Here is an 8,164-nt window from a genome sequence, read left to right as displayed (position 1 = left end):
ACAAAGTTTCGTTATCTCGAGATCTCTAGAAAATTAAGTCGTTATCACAGGAAAACGGAGGAAATAAAATGTATGAATGCATGGCCCTTTAGGGCTTCTGTATTAGTAACTAGCCTTTGTAAATCATCTCGTTCTTATTTAATTTGAAAGTCTCTTTAACTTTAGCCACTAACTTCATACTGTTGAATAAAACTTGTTTCTGCAGTAAATGACAAGCAGAAGGGAAGTTGGTTCTATATGGACTGACATCAGAGGAGAGGCCTGGGCCCGTTTGGCAGAGCAATAAATGAATGGATGCGATGCCTGCAGCATGCACCCAAAGGTTTGCAGCTTCAGAGGGACGAGGACATGGGTGGGATATTGGATGAAGTCTCAAGCTCAAACAGGATCAGACGTAAATTAAAATTCTGTTTCTCTCAAAACATTCCCGGTTCAAAAAGAAAAACTATTCAGGCGTTGATTGCATGTATACACATGCGCGTACACAAGCTGTAGGGAGTTTCTGCAAAAATGTGTTTGTCCATGTCTTGTTTCTATCTCTTATAATTGATGTGCTTTGTTCTGCCTGATGCATTGTTGATTACTTTGTGCATTAAAAGCACTTCAAATGTAGATTGGAGTGTACAAACAGAATTTTTAAAGTGCATCCCTCACCTCGGTTTATGTACACGCAGCAGAGCCAAGCCCTCATCACCGACAGCTATAGGAGAACATTTTATTGGCAGGATGAGCATCGTTAGTGTGAAACCATTTGTATCACTGCGAAAGCCAAGCGCAATTTTTTATGTCTCCTCATCAGGATATTCAGTGTGGGATCGTTCACTCCTGCTCTTGTCATACCTCCATTCCTCCCCCCCTCTCTCGAAACAAATGAGGGATTAAAACAGAGACGTCTAGAACAGAAGACTGTGATGGGAGAGGAGCAAGAGGATGACAGCAGCTCACTGAAATCCACAGGATATGTATTTCTTTTGTCTCGAGCTTAGAAAGTACAACACCCACTCAGTGGCTCAGCTTGATCTCTCTTTTTTTCATTATTTGCCACCATTTTTTCTGCTGTGTCCTGTGATGTTAAATACTGGACAGCAGGGGAATTTTTTTCATGCATTAAATAATAACCAGTGCTAAAGTCTTTTCCTCTTACAGGCAAACATGCACATGCAGGAATCTCTGACAGCTGTAATCACTAGTGATTGTGAAAGCAGATGCCCTTCCTGTATCGAAGCGAAATGCCAACACCTAAAAATGCATATCAGTGGGATACACGGTCGGATAAGTGCCATTTTCAGTGTGATAATGGAAAAATCTGAGAATGCCTGTCAGTCTCCAAAGACTGACGAGATTGGGAGATGTGTCGGTGAGAAAAGTCAAATGCATAACGCGTCTTAGTCAGACACTTGTGTGTCAGTATAGAAATATTAAAATTTTGACAATGTGGTCTAAAAATCTTCTGTGGACATTATGAAAATATGACATTCCATGAGCACACAGAAGGACAAAAAGTCAGGAAGCAGACGACAAAGCCTAACTTAATAACTTAACTTAATAAACAAAAAGAAATGTCCCACAAGTTGAGTGTGAGTTGGACCAGTCACCGGTGGTCAGCCCTTCAAACCACACCCCTGAACAAAGGACTTTTTGTGTAGTTCCTCAAAAGGTCCCTGGAAAAGTTCCTGTCAATACTGTCAATTACTATACCCCCCCAAGTGTCTTAGATAAATGCTAAAGGGTACCTGTGTGTTATGCAGAAAGCCTTTAGGAAGTTAGGTAATGTACTGTAAAGAGTGAAAGCTAAAGTCAACATTGACTTAAGTTTTAAATTACATAGAGTTAAGTACGTGACTTTGATACTTTTAACATCATCTCATCTTTTCCAAAAACATAATCATGTAGTTTTGTTTCCTAAACCTAACCAAACGGTAACCGTAACCACGTCTCATACAGATGCTAAAGGACTCTGCTTCTGTACGTGGGGCACCAGCTCTACCAGGTGAGCCATCAGGGCGCCCCCATCGGTATTTAACAATGAGAATGTGTTGGTATGTTTGGTGCAACCCCTTCTTAGCACCTACCCAGATGCAGGTAGCAGCTCAATGTGTCTTTTGTTCCAAATGAATAGTGCTGGAATTGGTAATCAATTCATTGATTTGTCAATTGATAAAATCAGTCTGCAACTCTTTTAATTATGCATTAATCATTTTAGTAATTTATCAAACACAAATGCCAACTATTTGCTTCTAGCTTCTCAAATGTGATAATTCCCTGTATTTTTTTTATGATTATAATTTTAATACTTTTGGATTCTGGACATCATTGGGTCGATTCGAGGATTTATCTGATTTTTTTAAGGTTTTATAGTTATTATAGTTATTATAGTTTTATTTACAATTAATCTAAAAATATTCAAGAGATTATGAGATGATGCAAATAATAGTTACAGTATTTGTAGCCCTACAAGTAGAAACAACTTTGTTGTTTTGTTTGTTTGTTTTGTCTGGTATTTATAGCCAAAAAGTATGGTTTGGTTTTATTCCATCAAACAACAATGTACACATACAGATACTTGCAAGCCAATACACAATACAACAAAGCACAGACATCCAAAGTAATTAACGAGAGTAAAACCTAAAATTAAAACAGCATTGCCGGAGTTTGCATACAGCCATAAAAGTCAGCTTTTATGAAATTTGAAAGGTTGTCGGTGAGTCTGAATCTTTGCACCTCAGGCAAATCGCCCTTTCACCTTGTTGTTGTGATCTGTGAAGTCACCTTTACAGTCTGGACCTGCAGGCTATGAAGTGTTTTCACTAAATTGTGAAAACTTTATGACATTCAAAGAGACACATACATGCAATAATAAATTATATAATTTCTCTACAAAATATGGCATTATCTACTGAAACAAACCTGGGGCCAGATGCATAAAACTCTGTGTACGCACAGAAACATGTATATACAGTCTTTTTGTCAGATTTATCTCACGTACATCACGTCTGTTCCAGCGTGTTTTTCCCTCATACATGTCAATCATTCTGAAATTGTGCAGGAGCCCTCTGACCACTCCCACGGTTTACTATGAATGACTTCAAACACACCCCCAACTGCCTGATTAGCATATGAAGGATCAGCATTTAGATACGTTTAAAGGAGAAATGACGGAAGCATCGAAGAATGTGAACTGGAGGTAACGGTTGATCAAATTGACAAAACAAAACGTGTGTTATTTGGATCCCTAAGCTCTGGTATGAACAATAGAATGATGTAAGGTGAATGGCAGAAGCCTCAGACACTGGAGGAGATTAAAGTAATCTGATTTCAAACTCTAAATACTCGTTGTTGCCGCTGTATCATTTGGCACAGCCAGTACGCACAACTACATTCTTTATATAGTGGCGCTTTAACTGCCTGTTAAATGCTCACTCACCTGAAGGTGTAGGTTATTCTTATTCCTCAATAATACAGGAAAATAATGGCTGTTTTCTTTAAAGATCATGTATTTGATTATTTATATAAAGATGATTATTATAATAATTAGTATAGTGCAGTGACAAACATACTAACTTGAAAGAAAGAAATAAAGGCTTGTCAAAAAGGTTGTTAATCACACACACACACCCCTATGTTAGTGAGGATTTTTTTTTTAAACTACACATTGTATCCTAACACAGTGTAGTGAAAGAATAAAGCTCTAAATAAAGTGTCACCCAAATTCTCGCAACATCACACTATAAGACTCAAAGGACTACATGGAGTACACATGGTGTTAAAGATGTGCACACATACACACATCCTCACCACGAGTGGATTTTTATACATTTGGAAACTTGCGTGGAAAGTGGCATAACACTTTTCATTTATACGCATGGTTTATACATCTGGCCCCTGTAGTCTTGCTCCTCCTGTGACTGAACAAGTTTGCAAACTAAGTGAGCAATGATCGGTCCATGAAAAAATTGGTGTTTCAACAAGGTACCGCTCATTCTGCATGTAACAAATAAACAGCTCATGGCAACAGGCAACACTTGGAGTTTGAGTGTTGACTGTGTGTACATTGCTTCCTGTTGGTTTGTATGTTTGACAGCATACGTTAGAAGAGTGAGGTAGCCCTGAGCATTACGGGGGAAGGTCTGCAGGATCCCAAATATGTAAAAGATTGAGTTCAGTCAAAGTCTATAATAATAAATTCAAAGCCTCTGTAATTATTGCCTAAAAGAAAAAAGAAAAAAATATATAAAAATGTCTGTTTTCTATCATTTAAGTGTCTGCCTGGCAGCTACTCATTATATGATGTGACATACAGTACAGTCCTGTCATTATATTCACTTTGTGGGCGAGGGGGTTGTAACCTACATATACGTAACACCAATACTACTACTATACTCCTTTTCTTCTTCACTGCTTTTCACAATAAAGGCAATCAAAAGAAAAGAAAAAAATAGTAAAAAAATGTATTTATGAATTATGAAGTCATTAATAATTATTGGATGGTGGCTTCTTAATGTTAGAATAAATTGCAAATGTTGCTATGGTTACTCATTTCAGATACAGTGTTAGAGAGTTAGAGAGACAGACAGTTCAGTAGGTGTCTTATATCAGGAGTTAACGGACATCCTGCAGCTAATCAAAATCGAGTATTCACCCAGACCATGGTGTAAATTATGATAAAGTTACACTGCACAGCAGCAGCTCTGAATGAACAGTCAGCCTACCTTGCTGCAGTCACGCTGTCTGTTATTAGCTACTCCAAAAGTGATAGACGCGCGACGGTTCATGGTGATGAATTTGAATTTTGAACTTATTGAAAGGATAGTCCCTTGAGATGCAGCATCTAATTTTTTAAGGGGGTCCTTAAGGCACAAATATAAAACAAAACACATATGAAGAAAAAACAGCATTACATAACAGTCACTGCAAATGCACAGATACAGACAGCTTGCTCACCCTTTCCCACCCACACTCCCAGCTCTCAGTTGTTAAACAGAAAAAAATTAAAAAGTTAGAAACAGTGACCTGGATAATAAATCAAAAGTACTAAAAGTTGTTAAGTCAACAAAAATGTGAAAAATAAAGTCATCTGTTTTCAGATGAGAAAATAAAGCTGTCCTAAAACAACAGAAAGAGGTAATGGATCTAAAAAAAGTTGAAGATTATTCCAGTCAGATGGAGCTTTAAATTGAAATGACCTGTTTCTTAAAAATTCAAAGAAAAAGGGATATTGCATGTGTCTAATTGGATATGAAAATCTACATGGGACTAACAAGTGTTTCAGATAGGGGGGGAAATAAACACATTTGAAAATAAATTTAACCCAGTAAAATTGCCTTCTAGATTTGGGCTGCAACCAGTCAAGTAATTCATACATTGAACAATAGTGTTTTCTATATGGACACCTCAAAATCAATCTACATAAAGAGTTGTATACAGTATTAAGTGGCTTGAGATAGGTGTCTGTAGTGTTTAGATAGACAATGTCGGCATAATCAATAATAGGTAGTGTCAAAGTGAACCCAGGCAACCATATGTTTTATTTTATAATAAAATCAATGTGTGGCTTAACAGGGAGTGCGGGGGCAATCCAAAGTCTGAGATATTTAAATGAATCAACTTTAACAAGGGGTAACCCATCATCAAAAATAATATTTAAATCACAGGAATTTGAATGACTATGTTGGATACCAAACACTGTTTGGATCAAGCTAAAATCAAACTGGATTTTTCAGAGTTAGAATAATAAATGACAGTGTCATCAGCATAAAGATGAACTAATTTGAGGTAGATCATTGATAAAAAAGGAGGGGTCCCAAGGTGGAGCCCTGTGGATCCCCTTTGTCAACAATTAAATAGTCAGACTGAGAACCTTGAAAGACAACACATTGACGTATTTCATGAAGGTAGGCATTAAACCAGAGTAGAGCATTTTGATTTAAACCAACAGAATGTAGCTTGCTTATCAAGGAGGAGATAGTGATCAACCATATCAAAAGCTTTGTAAAGATCAATGGAAACTGCACTTGTTCTTTAAACTTTATCAAAGGAAGAGAACACATCATTAGTAAATTTTAGAAGAGCTTTGGAGATTTGGTCTGAAATCTGATTGGCATGAAGATAAAATATTGAAAAGATTGAGGTAGTGTGATAATTGATTTAAAAATGTGTTTCTCAAAGATTTTAGCAGTAGTGCAAATAATAGAAATTGGTTGATAATTATTCATGTCTGATAGGTCTCCACCTTTGAGAAGAGACGTACCTCCAGCACATTTCCATATATGGGGAATTAAACAAGTAGACAGAGACATATTAAATAAATCTGCAAGAGGATACATTAATACATGAGAAGCAAGTTTAACAAATTTAGCTTCCAGACCATTTGGACCAGCACTACTGTTTTCTTTTAACTCACATATGGAATGAAAAACACCAATAGGCAAGATTTTTCTGAAAGAAAATGAGTAGCCTATGTATATGAAAGTTAAAAAAGTTTGAAAGTTTGAGGAGCTGGTTGTACCAGACAGGTAAGTGTATTAGGACCCACCAATAGAAAAGAAGTGTTGAATATTAAAGGAGTGAAGGATCAGAAATTGGTTCATTATTCATTTGTACATGGTTTATCAAGCTTTTATTGGATTTATTGAGAATACCATTCAAATTATTCCAAAACTGTACGAGGTTATGAAATTCTATCTTTAAAGCAATCTCTATAGTAGTTAGATTTGGCATTCCTTGTTTTGGACTCATACAAATTTCTCAAGTATCTCTAGGTTTCCCAATCAGCAGAATCTTTAGATAAGTGATATTTGGCTCAGGCTTTATCCCTTTGTTTGAAAATGCTGATAATATGTGAGTTGATCCAGGGTAAATGTTTACCTTTAACTCTAATTGTTTTCATGGGAGCATGTTTATAAATTATATGACTAACAGAAACGTAATTTAAGAATAAAAGAAGTTCCATGTATCTTCAACAAAAGGAATTAACTCAAATGTAACCCATTTAATAGCAGTTAAGTCATGGATGAAACGATCTACTGTCTGGACTGACATGAAATTTAATGGACACATTTATGTTCTTAAGAGAAAGAATGTATTGATTTTGTTGCAAATAGACTTTATATTAGCACTATGCAACTTTTATTTAATTAGGGTCAAAAAGTGTCATTATGTAATCTGCATTCACAAACCCAAGAGAAAAAAAAGCTATTTATTTTGGATGCTTAATGATGCACCAAACACGCAGATTAATCTACTCACCAGTCCACCTTTACAGCCTTGTTGTGTTTGTACTCGCACTCAGAGTCAGTCCGCCCTATACACTCTCTACACAAGCTTTTTGCAAGGGCCCGACACATTTTCAAGGTCCTGCCCTTCAATGAAAAGAGAATTGGAAAGATGGAGAATCCATCAGAAAAACACCATGAAAATGAATTGTGGGAACAGGAAACATGTAAAATAATGTTCCCTTCAAGTATTCAGTCAAGCTGTGTTACAAATAGTATTTTATATTTGAAAATGTATAAAAGGAAATCTTGGGGAGCCAGTTTGATGGGCTTGGTGCAGTTATTTTGAGACTTAAAGCTGCACCCAGAGCATGTTAGCATTGGGATGTTAGCATTTAGCTCAAAGCACTACTGTGCATCAGAACAGCCTACAGAGCTGCTAGCAGGCTGCAGACACTTTTTGCTTAATTCAGTAACATTAAGAGACAGCACTTTACAATGTCACTGTACTACTTTTTTGTTTCTGTTACGATTCTGTACGTTGCGCTCAATCTTTTATAAAGAGCCTATGATGGAATCATTATTTCCTCTCCATGCACTTTGGTTTAAAAAATCGGCTAACAGTTTCCCAGTCTAGGTAATTCAACAACTTCACAGACCATGAGCAGGTTTTGAAACGCATATTTGAATCACAGTGGACAGCTTAATAACTGAATCCATCGATAAGCGTTTGTGTAAATGGGATTTTTTTTTACCTTTTTTTAATGAACCATTTTATGCAAGCAATATCTCATTCTTATTATTATATCTATTCATCATATATTATCTCTTTAGAAGAACATTCATCTCCTTTCCAAACAACAAATATCTGTGATCTCTATCTGTTATTGTCGTGAAAATCAGTCTTGTCAGATGAGGTTTGGCACTAACACCACGCAAAACCAATAATCATC

General features: G+C 36.4%; 1 protein-coding gene across 2 annotated transcripts in view; it reads right to left on the bottom strand.

The window, feature by feature from the left end:
• Window positions 1–8,164, bottom strand: part of LOC118324163 (cystatin-B-like) — a 17,603-nt gene that overhangs the window by 7,737 nt on the left and 1,702 nt on the right. The gene's annotated exons all lie outside the window — the stretch shown is intronic.

Source organism: Morone saxatilis, unplaced genomic scaffold, assembly GCF_004916995.1.
Source record: "Morone saxatilis isolate NCDOM2014 unplaced genomic scaffold, NCSU_SB_2.0 Contig0, whole genome shotgun sequence".
Taxonomy (NCBI): domain Eukaryota; kingdom Metazoa; phylum Chordata; class Actinopteri; family Moronidae; genus Morone; species Morone saxatilis.
Note: the sequence above shows the minus strand (reverse complement) of the source record. Positions and strands in the feature narration are given on the sequence as shown.